Here is a 23,272-nt window from a genome sequence, read left to right as displayed (position 1 = left end):
AAGAGCGAGTGGGACACTGTCCTGAACTTCCTGCACAAAGACTACCGTGAACAATGGTGTCCTCAGAGAGTAAGACTATTGGATATACTATAGACTACGACCCATTATATCCTGTACATTCGCCTCAGAACATATGCAGCGCAGTGATCCAGGGGCAGAGGGGAGGGTCATCAGGAAAGGGGATTGTTAATGTTAGAAACTTTAAAATGGCAATAAATATAATGTAAAAAAAAAAGACCTTCATACGAAATTGAAGAAGCAAAATGGGACGAAAATTTGCTAGGACAAGAGGCCAGGGGAAGGCAGTTCCACCTGGCTCGCCCGCAGCGAGACATCCCAGCGCCCCGTCTAGCTTCCCCACTTGGGAGTCAGCCGAGACAATCAGGGTTTTGAACACAAAATAAAAGAAATCCTGGCGCTCAGCCCGGGAAGCGTGCCCGCCGCCTGCAGCAGCAAGGCGGCAGTACTTCCCATGGTGACAGAGGCAGGCCGCTCTGCCGCCGGCCCACCCAGCCTCATCCCGCTCATCCTTACCGGACCCCCTCTGCCGCTCCCCTTTCAGGGGCCGGACGGAGAGGTGGGCCAGAGACAGCACAGGCAGGGAGGGAGGGCAATGCTCACCCACGGACGTGGGGGGCGGAACCGATGCCCACCTATGCCATGGCTCAGGGCTTGCCCCTGTCCACCTGGGGAGGCATCCCTTGAGAACGGCCGGGCTTCCCTCAGCTTCTGGCTGCTCCCACTTGGGACTTTGCTGCCGACTGGGATGCGCTCACCAACGCCCGCCTGTGTTTCAGGATAGCTGATGGCCAAGCAGTCCAACCCCAGACGGACCAAGTGCGCCAAATCGATCCCATGGAGTGCTCAGAAGAGTGCCCCCAGCAGGACAGTATCTGCTGGAGGTGCGGTAGTTCGCCGTGGAGCCAGGGTCGAGCAGCGAGAACGAAGAGGAGCACAGACAGGGCCCCTTCACCCAGTCTATAGTAATGCAGAGGAAGGTGACTAAGCTTTTTTGCAATCTGTATACCCAGAGTCACAGAGTGGGACCTCTCGGCAAAAGCGTCCAGGCTCCTTATAGACCCAACTGGAGAACACTTTTAAATTGACCCCCATCAGGACTTCCAGAGCAGCCCGGCCATCTTGTCCTTGCAATCATTTCTATGGCCATGATGGCCGGGCTAGGAGAGCGGCTACATTGTAGGGCAATGCGTTCCAATGGGCCTGGACGGGAAGGCCCCCGCCTGACAAAGGATTGGCAGGTCCCCAAGGTCATGAGCCAGCACCAATGGTCATCCTCGAGCTCTGGCCAGGACACCTTAGAGCTGGCCTGGAGCTTGGGCTCCCTGTGACCGCTGCCGGGCTTAGGGTCTGTCGACCCACACGCACGTGGCTGGAGCCCAAGGCCGGTGGGGGCAGTGGCCCTGGCCACCCTGGAGTTCTAGCCCGGGCCGCCTTAGAGCTTCTCCCACCACATAAGAGCTTTTCCCTCCAGGGAGGGACGGGGCTCCCCACCACCGCCACCAGGCTTGGGGACAGTCGACCCAGACGTGAGACAGGCACCCAAGGCCTGGGACCCGAACTCCCTCCCCCAGCCACCCTGGAGCTTTAGCAAGGGCCCTTTAGATCCTTTCCCTGTGGGGAGCGATGGGGACCCCACCGGGGCTCCCCGCGACCACAACTGGGCTCGGGGCCTTTCAAAACCAGGCACGAGACAGGCAGCCAAGGCCGTGGGTTGAAGCACGGCCATCTCCCTGGATCTCTGGCCAGGCCCCCCCTTAAAGCTTCTCCCACCACATTAGAGCCTTTCCCTCTGGGACTAACCCACAAACACTGTGGAACTCAAGGCCGGCAACTGTGAGCACATTTACCCCCACGTGGAGGAAAGGGACCCGCTAAGGGCACACCTTGACACATGCATCCCGTCTTGGACTTGACCCTTGGCTGTGGTTTCTAGGTAGGGACAGTGGGACTCTAGATCAACCATTCATGCGTGTCACTTATTAGATGACAAGGCATTTGGCTACCTTAAGAGAGTCATAGTTATTCTCGCCTTTACCTGTGCTTCATTGAATTTGTTCACTTTGACATTCAGAGCACTGGGCAGACATCACATTGCGTCAACACCCACCTCAGGCCTTCGCAATGCTTTATTTTAATTAAACAGTCGGATTACACTGGTCCACACCAGTTCTAAGTCAGCTGCTAGGGGTCAGCCTAGGCAGAACGTCGGCCCCGAACACCGGGAGCGGAACGGAGAGAGGCAACCACTGCAGCTGTGGCGATCCACAGGCAGGGCCTGGCTCACATCCAGAGTCGGCCCCGCCCCCGGGGGAGGAGGATGAGATGCCTCCTTCAGCCGCGGCACACGCCCTGCCCTGCTACCCAGCCCGACCGACCCAGCCCTTAGAGCCAATCCTTATACATAAGTTACAGATCTGACTTGCCGACTTCCCTTACCTACATTGTTCCAACATGCCAGAGGCTGTTCACCGTAGAGACCTGCTGCGGACATGGGTACGGCCCGGTATGAGATTTACACCATCTCCCCCGGATTTTGAAGGACCAGCGAGAGCTCACCGCATGCCGCCAGTACCGTGATGCTTTCTAAGGCTCGGGCCCCCCTCTCAGGGTGAACCCATTCCAGGGTGCGCTGCCCTTCACAAAGAAAAGAGAACCCCCCCCTTAGCGGATTCAGACTTCCATGACACTGTCCTGCTTTCTATATCAAACAACATCTTTTCTGGGGTCTGATGAGCATCGGCATCAGGCACCTTAACTCGGCATTCAGTTCATCCTGCAGCGCCTGTTCTGCTTAACAAAGTTGCCCACTGGGCACTTGCATTCAATGCCCGGCTCCACGCCAGCGAGCCGGGCTTCTTACCCATTTAAAGTTTGAGAATAGGTTGAAATCATTTTTGCCCCAAGAGCACTAATCATTCCCTTTACCAGATAGAACTGTGGTTTCTGTGTGCCAGCTATCCTGAGAGGAAACTAGCTACTAGATGTTTTGATTAGTCTTTTGCCCCTATACCCAGGTCGGATGACCGATTTACACACCAAGACCGCTACGGACCTCCACCAGGCCTAGATCACCATTTTTCAGGTCCTATCACAGACGCTCATGCTCCATCTCCCCGAGTGCGGGAGAGATGGGTCGGTGGTGCGCCCACCGCGACAGTATCCCACTGCAATTGGCACACGCTGGCCCTCACCTTTTTTGAACCACAGGGTTTCATTCGGCCCCCAACTTGCACACATGTTAAGACCCCTCAGACTCTTGGCACCCTTTGTGGGGCTTCCCATCCCAGCGGCACAACGTGCTCGGGGCACACTGAGGGCAGTCCACCACAGTCGCATCGGGAGCCCTGTCTCCCGTCACCGCACCCGCGACCCCCAAGAGGGGCAGGTCGGTTGCCGAAGAAGGGCACGGCAGCAGTCAATCTCCCTTGGCCCAGCGGATACAGCAAAACTGCTGTCAGGGGGCTGTAACACTCTCTGCTGAAGCAGAGAGCCACCTGCCCCCTGGGGCCTTCCCAGCCCGTCGCGGTGCACTGTCACAGAGGAAATGTGCTCTGCGGGGGCCGGGTCTGCCTGGGCCACAGTCCCGCAAGGGTATCCACCGTTCCAGGCGACCGACCTGCCTGCCAGACTTGTTGAATCCTGCGGATGGACTGCACAGACCCCAACAGTTTACCCCTCTACGGTTCCGCGCCCTCTTGAACTCTCTCTTGAAAGTTCATTTCAACTTTCCCTTACAGTACTTGTTAACCATCCATCTCGCACCCGTATTAAGCCTTAGATGGAGTTTACCACAGGCTTTGGGATGCATTTCCAAGCAACCTGACTCCAAGAAGACCTGATCCCGGCGTGCCACAGGCAGCTACCGGCCTAACACTGCCTGCGGGGTGAGACTCGATCAGAAGGACTTGAGCCCCCTGAGCGATGCCCGAGGAGTCTATCATTTGTATGCCACATTTCCCATGCCTGCCGCAGAACTGGGATTTTGGCGCTTGGCTCTTCCCTTTTCACTGGCCGTTACTGAGGGAATCCTGGTAAGTTTCTTTCCTCCGCTTAGTAATAAATTCAGCAGGTCACCACGTCTGATCTGAGGCCGTAGTCGGGGGGGGGGATGGGGGGGAGCATAAAGCTCAGGGCAGCTGGCCTCAGGCCCGTATGGGGTGGGGGGTTAGCTCGGCTGAGACCATCGTGGTTTAAAAAAGAAATAATTAATCCCAGCGCTCAGCCAGGGAAAACTGCCCGCCACTGCAGCAGCACAGCGCTTCCCAGGGGGGTGGAGACAGGTCGCTCCGCCACCAGCCCGATCCACACATCCGTCCCCGACCCCCTCTGCTCCCCTTTTGGGTGGGTGGGGGGCGGCGGCTGGTGGACGGACGGCGAGGTGGGCCAGAGACAGCACAGCCTGGGGCGGGGGGTCGGGTGGGACCGCTAGAGTCTTCAAAGCCCAGCCTGGCTACACAGGGCCGAGCTGCAGGTACCTGGGCAAGAGGGAAGGTCACCCGCTGCGCCAGCGGACCTGGCCATCACTCGCCCACAGATGTGGGCGACTGGAACCTCGATGCCCATCGTGTAAGCCTGCTCGCGCCTGGCGTACTGGGCCCCTGTCTGCCCGGGGAAGTGCCCTTTGACAGAAGTCGGGTTTCTCCCGGCTGCCCACACTCGGGGCTTCCCTGCTGACTGGGGTGCGCCCACCAATGCCCACCCACTGGCGGGTCAGAAAGAGGAGTGCACGCCCCCGGCCAGCACAGTGGCCTGCTCGGTGAGGAGAGGGGGCTGCAGGGGGCTTCGTTTCCGGTGCATGGTTGGGGACATACCCATCAGATTAACCCAACCCTGGCAGGCGTCCTGTCCATCTGCTGGGTCGGGGACCTCTGTACGGTGGAAGGGAATCCCCACTCCCTGGCACCTGGTTGCCCACGCACCACAGACCTCTCTGAGAGAGGTGCCCGGCCTATGGGAGTGCACGTCTGGGATGCAACCGAGGTCGGGCTGGGGCTCTCCCTCCGGCTGCTCCACTGTTCATGATCCTTCATGCCCCCACTCACAAGCAGATACCCCAGCCCTACATGTCCCAATGCACACTCAAATGCCCCATACATCCTTCCAAACACATGTTCAAGATTCAAATGCCACCTCCCTCCCGACCCACATGCCACCATCCCTCCCTACGAACCCACACAAAGACACCAACATCCGTCCCTCCATTCCTACACCAAGAAGCTTTACCTCTCTAAGCCACACCCATATGCTTCACCTCTACCTCCAGACTCACACTCAGATGGCGCCATCCACCCTCTCTCTCTATACCCACACCCGATTACCCCATCCCTTTGACATACACATGATCCCAGCCGTGCCATAAACCAACATCCTTCAATCTAGACATACATACACCATCCCTCCATTCAGACCCAGATGCCCCCTTCCTTCCCAACAGTGCTCCAGCCCTCACTCAGACCCACATGCTCCATCATTCCAACATGCCCCCATCATATGCCCTTGTCATTCCATTCCAGATCAACAATGACCCCTTCCGATCCAGACTTCACCAAGATGCCCAATCCCTTCAAGACCCATACAATGATTCCTCAACCTCCCTCCACACAGCAAGATGCCCCTATCCCTCCCCTGACCAATGAGTACCCATCCCTCCCTCTAGACACACACCAGTGTAATATGCCTCCCTTCACACCCACAACAATGCCCCATCCCTCCCGACCCACACCCATGTGCCCCATCCCTCCCCCCAGATCCACACCACTATGTCCCTATCCCTCCCTCCAGACCTGCACCACTTTGTCCCTATCCCTCCCTCCAGACCCGCACCACTGTGTCCCTATCCCTCCCACCAGAGCCACACCACTGTTATTTTATTATTTTAACATTTTTAAAGTGCTCACACAGCCCGCGGGCATCGAGGCGCTGTTACAGGAATAGTTTTTTTTGTCTTAGTTGCGTATTTATAATGCGCTTAAATACCCAGAGGTTTCTAAGCACAGACCCAGGGATCGAACCTGTGTTGCTCCATGTCGTCTTGCTTCCAAGGCAAGCACGTTGCCGCTGAGCTATCCTCCTGGGACATCCCACCCTCCAGACCCACGCCACTGTGTCCCTGCCCCTCCCTCCAGACCCACACCACTGTGTCATTATCCCTCCCTCCAGCCTCCCCACACCACTGTGTCTGTATCCCTCTGACCAGACCCACACCATTGTTTCCCTATCCCTCCCTCCAGACCCACACCACTGTGTCCCCAACCCTGCCTCCAGACCCGCACCACTGTGTCCCCAACTCTCCCTCCAGACCCACACCACTATGCCTCTATCCCTCCCTCCAGACCCACCAATGTGCCCCAACCCTCCCTGTCCCTACACCTGCACCCCAACTCTCCCTGTCCCCAGACCCGCACCACTGTGCACCATGCCTTCACTGTCCTCAGACCTGCACCACTGTGCCCCAACCGCTATGCCCCAACCCTCCACCTCCCCAGACTTGCACCATTGTACCCCAACCCTCCTTCCAGACCCACACGCCTGTGTCCCTATCCCTCCCTCCAGACCCACACCACTGTGTCCCCAACCCTCCCCAAGACCCACACCACTGTGTCCCCAACCCTCCCTCTAGACCCACGCCACTATGTCCCTATCCCTCTCTCCAGACCCACCAATGTGCACCAACCCTCTGTCCCTAGACATGCACTACTGCACCCCAACCCTCCCTGTCCCCAGACCTGCGCCACTGTGACCCAAGCCTCCCTGCCCCCAGACCTGCACCACTGTGCCCCAACCCCCGCTCTCCAGACCCACACCACTGGGCCCCAATCCTCCCTGTCCGCAGACCTGCACCACTGTACCCCAACCCTCCCTCCAGACCCGCACCACTGTCCCTTTCCATCCCTCCCCACACCACTGTGTCCCTATCCCTCCCTCCAGACCCACACCACTGTGTCCATATCCCTCCAGCCCCACACCAGTGTCCCTATCCCTCCCTCCCAACCCACACCACTGTGTCCCTAGCCCTCCCGACCCACACCACTGCACCCCAACCCTCCCTGTCCCCAGACCCGCACCACTGTGCCCCAACTGTCCCTCTCCCCAGACTCGCAACATTGTACCCAGACCCTCCCTCCAGAGCCACATGACTGTGTCCCTATCCCCCCTCCACACCCACACCAATGTGCCCCATCCCTGTCACCCGACCCACACCAATGTGCCCCAACCCTCCCTAGGACCCACACCAATGCGCCCCATCTCTCCCCGACCCACACTACTATGTTCCCATCCCTCCTTCCAGATCACACCAATGTGCCCCCACCCTCTCCCTCCAGAGCCACACCAAGATGCCCCATCCTACCCTCCCAACCCACACCTAGATGACCCATGCCACCCTCCAGACCCACTGTGCCCCATCTCTCCCGCCAGCCCCATGTCCCCCATCCCTTCCCCCTGACCCACACCAATGTACCCCAACCCTCCCCAAACCCACACCACTGTCCCCATCAGTCTGCCCAGACCCACACCACTATGTTCCTATCCCTCCCTCCAGACCCACACCAATGTGCCCCTTCCTATAGACCCACACCAATGTGCCCCATCCCGCCAGACCCACACCAGCGTGCCCCTACCCATCCAGACCCCACCAAGATGCCCCATCCCTCCCTCTAGACCAATATCACAATGCCCACTCCTCCCTCCACACAGCAAGATGCCCCTTCCCCTTGCAACAGGTGCCTATGTGACGATCCTGAATCACACGCAGATAGCCAGCCAACCCCTTCTAAAACCACCCATCCTAGTATGCCCCATCCCCCCAGACACACACCAATGTGCCACATCCCCCCACACCAATGTGCCACATCCCCCCAAGACCAATGTTCCCATCCCTCCCATCAAACCCACACCAATGTGCCCCACCCCACATCAAACTCACACCAATGTGCCCCCAGACTGACGCCAATGTGCCCCTATCCATTGCAGACCCCAAGATGCCACCATCCCTCCATCCATACAGCAAGATGCCCCCATCCCGCCTGCCCCAGACCCACACCTAGATGAACCATCCCTCCCCCAGTCCCATAATGTGCCCCCATCCCTCCCCCAGACACACCAATGTGCCCCATCCCACCAGACCCACACCAGTGTGCCCCTATCCATCCAGCCAGACCCCACCAAGATGCTCCATCTCTCCCTTTAGACCGACACCACAATGCCCCATCTTCCCTCCACATAGCAAGATGCCCCTTCCCCTTGCAACAGATGCCATGTGCCAAACCTGAATCACACGCAGATAGCCAGCCAACCCCCTCTAAAACCACCCATCCTAGTATGCCCCATCCCCCCAGACACACACCAATGTGCCACATCGCCCAAGACCAATGTCCCCATCCCCCCATCAAACCCACACCAAAGTGCCGCCCCCACATCAAACTCACACCAATGTGCCCCCAGCACGACACCAATGTGCCCCTATCCATTGCAGACCCAAAGATGCCACCATCCCTCCATCCACACAGCAAGATGCCCCCATCCGGCCCTTCAGACTCACACCTAGATGAACCATCCCTCCCCCAGTCCCACAATGTGCCCCCATCGCTCCCCCAGAAACACAAATGTACCCCCACACCCTCCCTCCAGAGCCACACCAAGATGCTCCATCCCACCCTCCCAATCCACACCTAGATGACCCATGCCACCCTCCAGATCCACTGTGCCCCAACTCTCCCTCCGGAAACACACCCATGTGCCCCTTCCCCACACAAATGTGCCCCATCCCTCCCATCAAATACACACCAATGTGCCGCCACCACCTCACTCCAGAGCCACACCAATATGCCCTATCCCATACTCCCAACCCACACCTAGATGGCCCATGCCACCCTCCAGACCCATTGTGCTGCATCTCTCCCTCAGGAAACACACCCATGTGCCACATCCCTCCCCCAGACCCACACCAATGTGCTCCATCCCTCCCATCAAACCCAACCAATGTGGCCCCACCCCCTCCCTCCAGAGCCACACCAAGATGCCCCATCATACCCTCCCAACCCACACCTAGATGACCCATGCCACCCTCCAGACCCACTGTGCCCCATCTCTCCCTCCAGACCCACACCCATGTCCCCCATGCCCACACCAATGTACCCCAACCCTCCCCCGAACCCACACCACTGTCCCTACCCCTCCCCCAGACCCACACCACTATGTTCCCATCCCTTCCTCCAGACCCACACCAATGTGCACCCTTCCTCCAGACCCACACCAATGTGCCCCTTCCCACCAGACCCACACCAGCGTGCCCCTATCTAACCATTCAGACCCCACCAAGAGGCCCCATCCCTCCCTCTAGTCTAGACCAATATAATAATACCCCATCCTCCCTCCACATAGCAAGATGCCCCTTCCCCCTTGCAAAGGATGCCTGTGTGCCATCGCGAATCACACACAGATGGACCCAGCCGACCACATCTAAAACAACCCATCCTAAACACACCTTTGTGTAACATTACATTTCTCTATTACCCCCTTTGATCAGTTAAACACCATCCACTGTCTCCTTGTTCCTTTTCTTATCCCTTCATACCTTTCATGTTGAATAGCTGAACATGATCTTTAAAGTAAATGTAATTTCCAGCTCCCCGGTCTAAATCGGGTGTCTTTCAGGAACGTTCACAGAAGAAAATGCAAATTGTATTTGCAGCCAGCCAAGAGCACACGGATTGCTGTTGTTCCTGCAGCCTGAGCCTTCCCCCTCAGACAAGACGAAGTCGGACGCTCCAACGTTTCGTAGACCAGCATCCCAAAGAAAATGCCCACCCCATCCGCTGCAAGCCAAAGGCTGGCACCGGCAGCCACAACCTTCGTGCTCTGTGATTCCAGCTCAGCCCCTCAGCCCAGCTCAATGACATTACTCGGGCGTTGTTTAGTGCATGCAGGATACCATACAACAGCAGTTTTGTATGCTATCCTACATCCCATGGGTAGCTTGTGGGAGGCAGTGTTCTGCAATGAAGATTCCCCCTGCTAATAGCGCAGGGAGCTCTTGATTCTATTAAAGACAAGGAGGCGAGCATTAAGCTTCATCTTCTTTATTCTCTACTCTCCAGCAGTTTCAACAAATATAACTTTGTAAACTTTCAATTTAATTTTTTATTTTTTATTTTAAAACAAACATCAAATCCCATAAATCCTGTAGTCCCTTAGTCTCTGGCCATGTGACCTAGTCCTTCCTGTTCCTCTGTCCTTCCTCTTCTTTGACTGCTTGAACTTGTCCTTTCTCTTTAACTGCGCACTCAACTGTTGAACTTGTGCTGAACTTCCTGCTTTGTACCAGTTCGATCTCTCACATACAAGCTTTCAAGGCTGTTCTAGGCGACCTGCTCTGATTCAGGCTTTCAGCTGTTCTTTTGCTCATCTCCTAAGTCAATAAGAAACAAAATGGTATACGTTAGGGCGGGAATACACACCCTATTCTGGACGAAGTAGCCATGTTAATTATCGACAGTACTTCACAACATGTATTTCATTATTGCATTCATTGTGTATTCGGGATGGGAATTTAATGCTCGCCTCCTTGTCTTTAATAGAATCAAGAGCTCCCTGCGCTATTAGCAGGGGGAATCTTCATTCTATGTCAAGACGGAGGCAAGCATTAAGCTTGTTCAAAGCTTCTTACTACTACTCCTGCCATTGCATTAATAGGTCGGTAGTAAAACGTTCTGAATGTCGTATCACTAGCCCAGTCTGCAGCTTTCATGATGTCTTATAATGTTGTGCCCAGTCCTAGTGCTTTCGAGGCCATCGCTCCCCTGACTGAGTGTGCCCCGAATCTTGTCATGTCTACGCCTGCTAAACTCATAATGTTTCTGACCCACCGTGCTATGGTGGCTGTTGCTACTCCTCTGTGTGGCTTTCTGCACGCAATTAATAATTGAGTCGTCCCTGCCAGTCTTAGTTCGGCTGTTTTATTTTTGTATTCCTTTATACATGCCGCTACGCACCATTTCGGGTGCTCCTGCATGTACGGGTATGTGATGGTACTAGAATCCGTTTTAGTTCTTCTGGCTAAGCTGAACGTCACGCCTTCCGGCCCGTACGTTCTCCTATTCACTTCTAAGACTCTCACGTCTTCTACTCTCCTGCATCACACCAAGCATAGAAGTAGCATGGCTAGTTTTCCGGACAGCTGTCCTAGAGACAGATACTTGTTGTCGGGCCAGTCCGCAAATAGTTTCAATACTATTGCTACGTCCCATAGAGATTCATATTTCGGCTGCAGTGGTTTCCTGAATCTTATTCCTCTTAGTAGCCGAATTACTGCTATGTTCTCTCCCACTGGTACTCCTTCCACGGGTAGGTGACCTGCTGATATCGCAGATCTGTATACCCCTATTGTTCTGTATGCTTTGCCGTCCTGGAGGAGTTCCACTAGGAAATTCAAGATCTCAACTAGAGGGGCAGAAACGGGATGAATATTTCTCCTTCTGCACCATGTCGACCACTTGTTCCAAGCTGCGTCGTAGCTCCTTCGAGTTGATGGAGCCCATGACTCTGCGATGAGACTTGCAGCTTTTGACTAAATGCGCGGGAGATTCCAGCGTCTCCTGCTATCTTGCACGCCATCAATGGCAGTTTCCCCTTCACTCTCAGAGGGTGATATGACCCAGCTGGGTCCGTGAGGAGGTGTTCTCCTTGGGGCAGTATTCTCAGGTAATCTACCAATAGTTCCATGAGTGCTGGGAACCATACTTGGGATTTCCAGATCGGAGCTACCACTATCAGGTCTGCTGTCTCTCTGCGTACCTTTGCTAGTACTCGGTTCATCATTATGAATGGGGGAAAAGCATAAAGCGTGTGCTCCCTCCAATCTTGTAGGAAAGCGTCCACTCTGGCTGCCGCTGGGTCCAATCTCCAACTGAAGAACCTCTCTTTCTGAGCGTTCAGCCTGGACGCAAACAGATCTGTGTATATTGGGCCCCAGATCTTTTCCAGTTTCTGAAAAATCATCCGGACCAGCATCCAGTCGCTGGAGTCTGAGAGATGTCTGGAGTTCCAGTCCGCTACTACATTCAACGAACCTGGTAAGTATTCAGCTAGAATCAGATCCCTGATTCTAGGCAGGAATGCCAGAAATCCTTGGCTATTTCCGCCAGCAATTTGGAGCTTGTCCCTCCTAAATGGTTGATGTATTTGACTGGCGAAATGTTGTCCATTTTTAGCAGGATACAGGAGTTCACTTTCCCTTTCGTAAATGCCCTGATCGCAAAGGATCCGGCTAGTAACTCTAGACAGTTTATGTGTAATTGGAGTTCCGATGCGCTCCATCTCCCTCCTGTCTGGAGATCCCCGCACCGGGCTCCCCAGCCTGCTGTGCTGGCATCTGATTCTATTATCAGGTCTGGGCGGTCACCGAAGATGGCTCTGCCGTTCCAGGCCTCCATGTTCGCTAACCACCATTCCAACTCTGTCCTGGACTCTTGATCTAAGAGTACCAGTCGGTGGTAGTGTAGACCTTGCTGAAGATGCCGTATCTTCAGCCTCTGAAGGGCTCGGTAGTGTAATGGCCCTGGGAAGATTGCTTGTATTGATGCCACTAGTAAGCCTAATACTCTCGCTATGGTGTGGCGTGATATGCTCGTTTTGCTGAGACATGGGGCCTCATTACACGGATGGCGGTAAGGGTTAACGGTCACCGTTAATGGCAACGGTGACCGTTAACCCTTACCGCCGTACTACGAGGTCCCTTTGCGGGTTGGAGGATTTAACGCCTGCTTCTTGCAGGCGTTAATATCCAACCCGCTAAGGGACCTCGGAGCTAATTACGGCACAGCAAAATTGCGGTGCCGTAATTAGCGCCTTCCCCATTTCCATAGAGCCCTATGGGGCAGAAATGGGAATGGGGAAGGGCAATGGCGGAAAGGGGATTTACCGCCCCTCCAACCTTGGAATGGGGCGGTAAATCCCCTTTCCGCCAAGGCGGTGCCGGTATTTTACCGGCATGGACCAAGGTGCTAATAGCACCTTGGTCCACCGCCTACCGTGTAATGAGGCCCATGCTCTTATTTCTCTCTTTATGTCTCTGATCTTTTTGTTTGGGAGTTCCAGTGTCGCCGACCTGGTGTTTATAATAAACCCCAGGAATTCTATCCTCCTCGCCGGAGCCATCTCCGACTTCTCCCAGTTCACTAGGAAACCTAACGAAGTTAAGAGGTGTACTACCCATTCGGTCTGGTAGACTAGAGTCTCTCTGCTGTCAGCCATCAGTAGGATGTCGTCTAGATATATAATCATGCGAATTCCTTTCCCTCTGATCGCTGCGGCTACCGGCTTCATCACTTTCGTGAATGCCCACGGCGCCGAAGAGAGCCCGAAAGGCATCGTTGCGAACTGCCATAATTGCCCGTCCCAGTCGAATGCTAGGAATGGACGGAAATCCCTCTGTACAGGAATCGTAAGATAGCCGTCTTTCAAGTCTCTCCTCGCCAGCCAGTCGTTCTGTCTGAGCGTATCTCTGAGCTGGTGGATTCCTTCCATTTTGAAGTGGTTGTAGGCCACCCAGCTGTTCATGTGCCTTAGATTTATCACTGGTCTCACTTTGTCTTTTCGGTGAACCAGGAACATGTTGCTCACAAATCTTGGTGGCGCTATGCATGGTTCGATCGCCCGTTTCTCTGCTAGGTTTCGCAATTCCGAGTCTAGCAGCTCTTTCTCAGTCAGCGTAGTGACTACGGGGCGTGGCGTTTGGTCCTGAATGGGGGTTTCTGTGAATTCTATACACATGCCTTTTACTGTTTGAAGGTCCCAAGCGTCGCTGGAAAGCGAGCGCCAGTTTTCCCAGAATATAGCTGTCCTCCCCCCTACTGGTGGATATGTAAAGTTTCTCACCTGTGGGGAAGTTTTGTCCTCTTCCCTGTCCTCTGCTTCGTCTTCCTCTAGGGAAGCGGCCTCTTGGGGGAAAGAAGGTATCAGGCTGCCTGGATTCCCAGTATTGGTTTCTGTTGTACTGAGGCCTTCTGGATGCTTGATATCGACCGGTCCCGCCAAAAAACTCTCCCTGGGAAAATGTTCTTCATCAAAGCCTGAGCTTTCTCCAGAGAGGTGTAGGTCCCTACGAACCTCCCCATCTCCTTACCAAAAGTCTCTCCGAACAATAGGCCCTGCGCTGCCTCGCCGGCTTCGTATGACGACAGATCTCCTAGTTTCCGGTCGATTTTCAAGAGGAGGCCTCTCCTGCACTCCGATGAAATCGCGCAGTTCGCGTTTCCTAGTATACATACGGCCCGTTGGGCCCAGTTCGCTAGCACTTCTGGGTCTACCTCCTCGCCTGTATCTCTGGCTCGTTCGGCTAGGTCCATTATTTTAGCTAGCGGACCTGCCAGGTCGAGGAGTTTTTCTTGGCAGCTTCTCCAGGAGCGGTCTATGCCGTTCCTCGGGTCTCTGTTCGATTTGGAGACGAACAACAACATTTTAGGGTCCAATTCCGGGGCTTCCGCGACTTTGCCCGGCAGGTCTGGTCTTGGACATTCAGCCCTCAGTCTTTGTCTGACCTCTTTTTCGAGAGCTTTCCTCAATCTCTGCGTCATGTATTTCGCCACTCTCGGCGATGGCACCCACTCCGAGGATCTCGGATTTCTGATTTCTTCCGGTTGGAACATGTCCGCCGTTTCGTCCTCTTCTAGGTAGTGGAGTTTTCGTTGCCTCTTCTTAGGCGGAGGTTGGCTCCCCTCATCCCCTTCGTTATCTGCATCCGCTTGAGTGGATGTGGGGGATATCGGCGGTTCCTCGTCTGGGAAGTCTTCTGGGGGTTCCACCTCTGTACAACCCATAGTGTCTTCCCCTGGGTAGGGGGCCCGGAGGCTCGGCACCCGGGAATCTTTCATGAACGCTTCCTTTAGTCTGAGGATCGCGTCCGTAGCCTCTGGGGCTCCTGTACTCGCCCCTGTCTGTTGGCCGGGGGGTCAGAAGAGTCTTTGCTCTTCCAGGCCCTGTTACACCCCTTAGGGTCGTTAAACGTTGCCCTTGTGGACGCGCTGTCTTCCTGCTTGGTGAATTCTTCCTTCTGGCTCAGGAATAGTTCTATGGTATCTAGCCTTTCTTGTAAAGGCCGCACTCCTGCCTCTGTCAGTGAATCTCCCAGCACTTCTTTGAAGCTATAGGCTAGGTCTTCTTGGTAGGCTGCCTCCTGCTCCTCTTCGCTCCACTCGAAGTTCGACATTGTGCTGGCCGGTGCCTGAATCAATACCTGTCTAGGTGTAGTGTATCGCATCCACCGATTCACTTTGCTCGAGGCTGCACCTTCCTTATACAATATGTATGTTTGCAGGATATATCTTTCCGATTTGCCTGGTAATACTCTAAAATCGTGCGGCTCCGCTGTCTAAAGCCATGCCCCGCGTAGGAGGCGTTCACTATTGGTGCAAACGCTGCGCGTGTCCGTTTCTGCTCGCCTCGCAGGAAGTTTCCCGCCTGCGTAGAGCTCCGCCCTTCCAAGGGTTGGGGCTGCGAACTCGCGCTCTGCTAGGGGGTCCGGCCGGCTCCTGAGGTGTCGTACATTACGACACAGGGCCTCCGAATCCCTTTTAAACACTAAAACACTCTGCGCGCTCTACAATACATGTTTGTTCTATTATTGTCTATGGTGTACAATTCCAATTACGTTAATGGCATAAAACACGTTTTGTCAAGCGAATATTATGGAGCTAAGATAAAGAGGTACTTATCTTGTGGAGAGCAGGAAAAGTAGAGGAAGGACAGAGGAACAGGAAGGACTAGGTCACATGGCCAGAGACTAAGGGACTACAGGATTGATGGGATTTGATGTTTGTTTAAAAAAATAAAAAAATAATAATAATAATTTTTTAATTGAAAGTTTACAAAGTTATATTTGTTGAAACTGCTGGAGAGTAGAGAATAAAGAAGATGAAGCTTAATGCTCGCCTCTGTCTTGACATATAAACTTTGCAGCCACGCTCACTTTGATTACCCCGCCCACCCACAGATGGCTACAGCCATACAAACAGCTCAAAATGAAAAATGAAAAAATACAGCCTTTAGCCCGCCCTCCAACAGCTCTGTTCCTGGGATTGGCCAGTGATGTCTTTGTAGCTCCGCCCCTGCTCATTCCTGTCATCTGTAGGGGATGCAGAATATCACACAAACCAAGAGCGTAACGAAATGTTAGCTGCGAACAGTTCAACTCATCAAGCACTACCCGTTTCGCAGTGTCACAGTCCCCCTGAGACACACAGGCTGCGTAATGAATCCGACAACACGTTTCTTGTATCATAAGCAGCAGAGGCTTTCTTATGCATGATGGTGACTTTCCAACTGAAAGGCCCCAGTCACCGTGCAAATCTGTAACATTTAAAGGGAGCAACACAATAAGGCACAATTCGAAAATGTTTTCACACCCATAACCAGAGGCGTTGCTAGGTCTGGAAAAGACCCGGAGCTACGCTAATGTCGGTCCCCCTTGCAATGCCATAACATCTAATAGCTTTATATCCCAAAACGTTAAGTGTGCTTTTGTGTCCTTAGTTGAATGTTCTTAAAACCATACATAACAACACACTGGAGGTTTGTAACAAATCTCCAAACCTAAGTGAGTTTTTAGGCCTCTTTTATTGTGTGTCTGAAAGCGCTGAAAATAAAGTGGGAAATTGATATTTTGCCTTTGGCATCTTATAGTTTTCCATTCAGGATGTGGAAAAGTAAGGTGCGCTGATATTATTTTGGCCTAACATGCTACTATAAGGATTTACAGGTTACCATGATGCTTTACTATGCAATTTGTGGATTTTACAAGTAAACTCTATAGGACAGTATTATTTTAGGTCTTGACACCCAAAACTTAAATATTTGTTCCAAGTAAAGCGCGGAAGAAGGTGGCTGTGCCCAAATTGCACAGTGGTTTAAAATCCCTGCTTCGCTGTTTAGCGAAAGTGTGTTATCCTGGGCAAATAATGTAATCTCACACTGGGCCTCATTACCAGTCCGGCGGTAACCCTGCCGTGCTACCGGCGGGTTGCCGTCGGACTTGCAAAATTTACCGGCACCTGCTTGCCATAAACACCAGGGAATTACGACCCCGGTGTTCCGGGAAGTCAAGCGCCGGTAAATGGTAAATCCCCATTCACATTTGAGTCCCATAGGACCCAATGGGAAAGGGGATGACGGAAGCACCGGCTTCCGTGAAAGTCTGCAGGCAGGTGCCTTTCTGCCCCCAGGTCTGACCCTGGCGGGCCGGATTGCACCCGCCCGCAGACTCGTAGTGTGCCTGTCCGGTAACAACGATGCCGGTACGCTTACCGGTACCATTGTTACCGGACCGTCACCCTCGTATTGATGCCCACTGACTACAACTGCAAAATGTGGAGTGCTCATAAGCGATTACGATTACACCCTCACAATAGGACAGTTTTAATAAGTATAGGGACAAATTAGTTTACCCTGGTGCTCCTCTGCTAGTGGCCCCAATACTGTCACATAGAATTGCATTATTGCTGCACTGAACCTCCCGCAGTCTCGTATCACTTGATTTGACAGGCAGACATAGGGCCTCATTATGAGTCCAGCGGTAGCCGTGCCGGTAAAAACGGCACGGCTGCCGCCAGAGTGATTTTTGTTCCAGTGCCTGGCAATGGGGACTTACCAGGGAATTACAGCTCTGGGGGTCCCTATGGCAGGGCGCCGGAAAAAGAAAATTCCCATTCCCATTCGAGTCCCATTGGACACAACGGGAACGGGGAGGACGGATGCACCAGCACTGTGTGCAACAGTGCCGGTGCATCCGTCAAGGTCTGCGAGCAAGTGACCCACTCGTAGTTTGCCGGTCCGAAAACAACGGTACCGGCAAGCTTACCGGTACTATTGTTTCCGGACTGGCAAACTTGAAATGAGGCAATGAGGCCCATAGTCTCACCAGCCAGTAACTGTGGTAGAACCAACATTACATGTTCTCCCATGTTGCTCCCAGCCACTGAAGTTGCTCGAGCCCTCCAGAATACTGCCCCACACTCAGCTATATCCTGTTATGCAAGGATATTGAGCCTCTAAGAGTTGGACCAAACATTGAGAGCAAAGGTGCCAGGAATAGCCCTTCAAAACAAACAGTGTGCAGGAACTAGAACATTACATCTGCACGTAATACCTTTTACTTAAACTCTGCAAGCTAGTCTTGGAGGAAAGATGGGACGAACCTATGGTAATTCGCATCTCTTGCCTTCCTGTGGGCACCAAGCAAGCTCTGCAACAACACAATCTACTGCCAAACATCCACATCCAGGCTAATGGAAGAGTTGTATTTAGCTCAGCTTGGACTTGTGTATTTATAAACCAGTTATGAACTCATCGTTTTATATTAACCGGACTCTGCGGCTGTATAGCCCTGGTGCGTAGCTGCTAGGTTCTTCCCAGCCATGTTTGCTGTATACTTTGCTAGTAAGCAACAAGGACAGCACATTAGCAGAGAATCAGAGATGGTGGCAGGGCCTTTCAACTTTTTCAAATGAAAGGGGCCTCAAGCCTCAGGGCCCCCCCAGCAACAGCCTCCATATTGCCACTCAGCAGTGTAATAACACAGCAATATATTCCTTTATATATTGCTCACTTTCTGAGTCTTGCAGTGTGCGCTTGCAGTCCTCGCCTTCCAAGCTGCTGCTGTAGCCCGTCCTGTTGTCACTTTGAGGAAAACAAATATTATCACCTACTTTCAACACTGTTACCTCCTCGTCAGCCACTTTCTTATGAAGAAGGATCATTCACAACTATTCAGCGGTTATTCAGTGTTTCAGTTCCTGACCGGCTCGTGATTATTGGCGGCTATTAACATTATTTTTACCTCCATTATAATGTATGCCCTCCACCCTACAGGAGCCTCAGACTGATTTCTGCTCTAAGCAAGAGGAGCCCCCACCATCATGTTGAAATGGTCCCCCACACATCTTCACACGTGCCTGCAGAGAATATTCCAGTATGTTTAGAGAGGACATTATATTAGACCTATGTGCACCACTACATCAAAACTATTTTGCCGTGGAAAATCATGGCCCATACCGCACATCATAACATTGAATAATTTGCACATGTACCAGTGGTGTAGCATTCATACGCTTACAAGAACAGTACAAACAATTTTGATAGTGGGGGTGCAAGATATCATGGCCTGAACGGACCTGCAGTAATTTGCATCCCCTGACTCGCTGAGGTTAATTCACACTAACACAAGTGATCACCCTGTTTTATATCTACTCAGGTCCCAACCAATGTAGAGGAACCATCTATCCCTTCCCTGAACACCCCATACCTTTTATTTGTGAGGGTGTAAGGTATCATGGCCTTGAACGCACCTATGGTAATTCGTCTCCCTTACCTCCCTGGGGTTAACTCACACTAACACAAGTGATCATCCTGTTTTATGTTTAATCTGGTCCCAACCAAAGTAGAGGTACCATCTAGCCCCTCCCGGAACACCCAAATACCTTTTCATTGTGGGGGTGCAAGATATCATGGCCTGAATGCACCTATGGTAATTCGCATCCCCTGCATCCCTGGGGTTTACTCACACTAGCACAAGTGGTCATCCTGTTTTATGTTTAATCTGGTCCCAACCAAAGTAGAGGTACCATCTAGCCCCTCCCTGGATACCCCAATACCTTATGATTGTGGGGGTGCAAGATGTCATGGCCTGAATGCACCTATGGTAATTCGCATCTCTTGCCTTCCTGTGGTTAATTTACAGTGACACAAGTGGTCATCCTGTTTTATGTCTATTCTGGTCCCAACCAACGTAGAGGCTCCATCTAGCCCCTCTCAGAACACCCCAGTACCTTTTGACTGTGGGGAGGTGCAAAATATAATGGCCTGAACGCACCTATGGTAATTTCCATCCCCTGCCTTCCTATGGTTAATTTACAGTGACAAAAGTGGTCATCCTGTTTTGTGTTTATTCTGTTCCCAACCAATGTAGAGGCACCATATAGCCCCTCCCGGGAACACCCCCATACCTTTTGATTGTGGGGATGCAAGATATCATGGCATGGACACCTACGGTTATTTGCATTCCCTGTCTCCCTGGGGTTAACTCACAATGACACAAGTGGTCATCCTGTTTTATGTTTATTCTGGTCCCAACCATTGTGGAGGCCCCATCTAGCCCCTCCCAGAACACTCCAATACTTTTTGATTGTGGGGGGTGCAAGATATCATGGCCTGAATGCACCTATGGTAATTCGCATCCCCTGCCTCCCTGGTGTTAACTCACACTAACACAAGTGGTCATCCGGTCATCCTGTTTTATGTTTAATCTGATCCCAACTGAAGTAGAGTTACCATCTAGCCCCTCCCTGGACACTCTAATACCTTCTGATTGTGGGGGTGCAAGATATCATGGCCTGAATGCACCTACGGCTATTCGCATTCCCTGTCTCCCTGGGGATAACTCACAATGACACAAGTGGTCATCCTGTTTTATGTGTACTCTGGTCCCAACCAATGTAGAGGCACCATCTACCCCCTCCCATGAACACCCCCATACCTTTTGGTTGTGGGGGTGCAAGTTGTCATGGCCTGAATGCACCTATGGTAATTTGCACCCCCTGCCTTCCTGTGGTTAAGTTACAGTGACACAAATGGTCATCCTGTTTTGTGTTTATTCTGGTCCCAACCAATGTAGAGGCACCATCTAGCCCCTCAGGGAACACCCCAATACCTTTTGATTGTGGGGGTACAAGATTCCATGGCCTGAATGCACCTATGGTAATTTGCATCCCCTGCCTTCCTGTGGTTAATTTACAGTGACACAAGTGGTCATCCTGTTTTGTGTTTATTCTGGTCCCATCCAATGTAGAGGCACCATCTAGCCCCTCCCGGTAACACCCCCATACCTTTTGATTGTGGGGGTGCAAGATATCATGGCCTGGACACCTATGGTTATTTGCATTCCCTGTCTCCCTGGGGTTAACGCATAATGACACAAGTGCTCATCCTGTTTTATGTTTATTCTGGTCCCAACCAATGTAGAGGCACCATCTAGCCCCTCCCGTGAACATCTCCATACCTTTTGATTGTGGGGGTGCAAGTTATCATGGCCCGATTGCCCCTATGGTAATTTGCATCCCCTATTTCTCTTGGGGTAATTCTCCCTACAAGTGGTAATCCCGTTTTGTATTTACCCAGGTCCCAACTAATATATCAGCACCATCTATCTGCTCCCTGGACACCCCCATACCTTTTGTTTGTGGGGGTGCATGATATCATGGCTTGGACACCTATTGTTTTTCACATTCCCTGTCTCCCTTGGGTTAACTCACAATGACAGAAGTGGTCATCCTGTTTTATGTTTATTCTGGTCCCAACCAATGTAGAGGCTCCATCTAGTCCCTCCCAGAACACCCCAATACCTTTTGATTGTGGGGGTGCAAGATATCATGGCCTGAATGCACCTATGGTAATTCGCATCCCCTGCCTACCTGTGGTTAATTTATAGTGACACAAGTGGTCATCCTGTTTTGTGTTTATTCTGGTCCTAACCAATGTAGAGGCACCATCCAGCCCCTCCCAGAACACCCCAATGCCTTTTGATTGTGGGGGTGCAAGATATCATGGCCTGAATGCACCTACGGGAATTCACATCCCCTGCCTTCCTGTGGTTAATTTACAGTGACATAAGTGGTCATCCTGTTTTGTGTTTACTCTGGTCCTAACCGATGTATAGGCACCATCTAGCCCCTCCCTGGACAACCCAATACCTTCTGATTGTGGGAGGGTGCAAGATATCATGGCCTGAATGCACCTATGGTAATTTGCATCCCCTGCCTTCCTGTGGTTCATTTACAGTGACACAAGTGGTCATCTTGTTTTGTGTTTATTCTGGTCCCAACCAATGTAGAGGCACCATCTAGCCCCTCCCGGAACACCACAATTCTTTTGATTATGGGGGGTGCAAGATACCATGGTCTGAAAGCACCTATAGTAATTTGCATCCACTGCCTTCCTATGGTTAATTTACAGTGACACGAGTGGTCATCCTGTTTTGTGTTTACTCTGGTCCTAACCAATGTAGAGGCACCATCTAGCCCCTCCTGGGAACACCCCCATACCGTCTGATTGGGGGGGTGCAAGATCTCATGGCCTGAACGCACCTATGGTAATTCACATCCCCTGCCTTCCTGCGGTTAATTTACATTGAAACAAGTGGTCATCCTGTTTTGTGTTTGTTCTGGTCCCAACCAATGTAGAGGCACCATCTAGCCCCTCCCGGGTACACCCCCATACCTTTTGATTATGGGGGTGCAAGATATAATGGCCTGGACACCTTCGGTTATTTTCATTCCCTGTATCCCTGGGGGTAACTCACACTAACACAAGTGGTCATCCTGTTTTATGTTTATTCTGGTTGCAACCAATGTAGAGGTACCATCTAGCCCGTCCCTGGACACCCCATACCTTGATCAGTGAGGTGCACAGAAGGTTGAATCAAGTGCTGAATAATCTGTGGATGACTTGCGTATACTCTGTGTGGGAGTGGTAACCAGTGACTCCAGAAGGAGCTGTGTATGTGAGATGGGGTAGTAGTGTTGTGGTGTGCAGGATGTAGAAGAGGGGTAGGTGAAGAGTGTAGATGCCGAGTAGAGATGGTTAAAGTGGAAATGAGAGGTGAGTGGTAGAGTGAGAGAGTAGTGAGTGGTAGAGAGGGCAAGGGATATGGAGGACTTGTAGAGGGGGGCATGACCGCCTGGTTGTCGGAGCTCAAGATGGAGGGGCCCACTACGGCAAAGGATATTAGGCACCATAAAGAGACCAAAAAGTGATCACATTTAAAGAGACCAAAAAGTGATCACATTAGCCCAGTCATTCCTCATTCTCCTCTTCCCATAAAAAGAAATGGCGTCATTGACAAGTGTAGGATTTCGGTTCCTCTGATGTACGCGTTAAGTCGACTTCAGGGCCTACATCTAGGTCCGAGTGGGAGGCTTTTATAGAGCAAATGCTCAACATGTTTAATAAAGCAACTGCAGGTACGGGTGACTCCTCGAAGCAGCACCCTCTATCGGCTCCAGTGGTGCCCGGCCCCAAGGAAACTGTGACAGCATGTGAGCCCTCGGGCTCGGCGCTGACTGCTGGCAAGGTGTTGACGCAGCTATCAGTGCCATCTGGTGCCATCTGGTGTGGGTCCGTCGATGTCCGACTGATCATACATGCCTCAGTGCCGATCTGATTTTTTTTCGCACTATGGCTTTGATTTTCGGTGACGATGTCCACG

Source organism: Ambystoma mexicanum, chromosome 6p (genome assembly GCF_040938575.1).
Source record: "Ambystoma mexicanum isolate Mex_15411 chromosome 6p, UKY_AmexF1_1, whole genome shotgun sequence".
Lineage (NCBI taxonomy): Eukaryota > Metazoa > Chordata > Amphibia > Caudata > Ambystomatidae > Ambystoma > Ambystoma mexicanum.
Note: the sequence above shows the minus strand (reverse complement) of the source record.